The sequence below is a fragment of the Penaeus monodon genome, chromosome 29, assembly GCF_015228065.2.
Source record: "Penaeus monodon isolate SGIC_2016 chromosome 29, NSTDA_Pmon_1, whole genome shotgun sequence".
In the NCBI taxonomy this organism is placed as follows: domain Eukaryota; kingdom Metazoa; phylum Arthropoda; class Malacostraca; order Decapoda; family Penaeidae; genus Penaeus; species Penaeus monodon.
In genome coordinates this window covers 21,475,687-21,475,939 of record NC_051414.1, presented here as the reverse complement: position 1 = coordinate 21,475,939, position 253 = coordinate 21,475,687, and positions in this window count along the sequence as shown.

Sequence of the window (253 nt, the reverse complement as noted above, 5' to 3'; positions counted from 1 at the left end):
ATGGAAAATTAATATTTTCCACCACTCTCAAGTGTCGAGTTTCGCCCCTTACTTCTACATCGCTGAGCTACACACAGTCGGTTCGTGCGCATGATACGTGATAAGGTACGCCTCCTGTTTACACTGGGATTTTAGACACATTAATTTGCACGTGACTCTTTCTTCGCTCACTTTCAATTTACTTTTGTCTGCTCCGCCTCCGTATTTCAACGCGTGTTACTGCTATCGATCTTCTGCCAAAGTTGCTTTACTT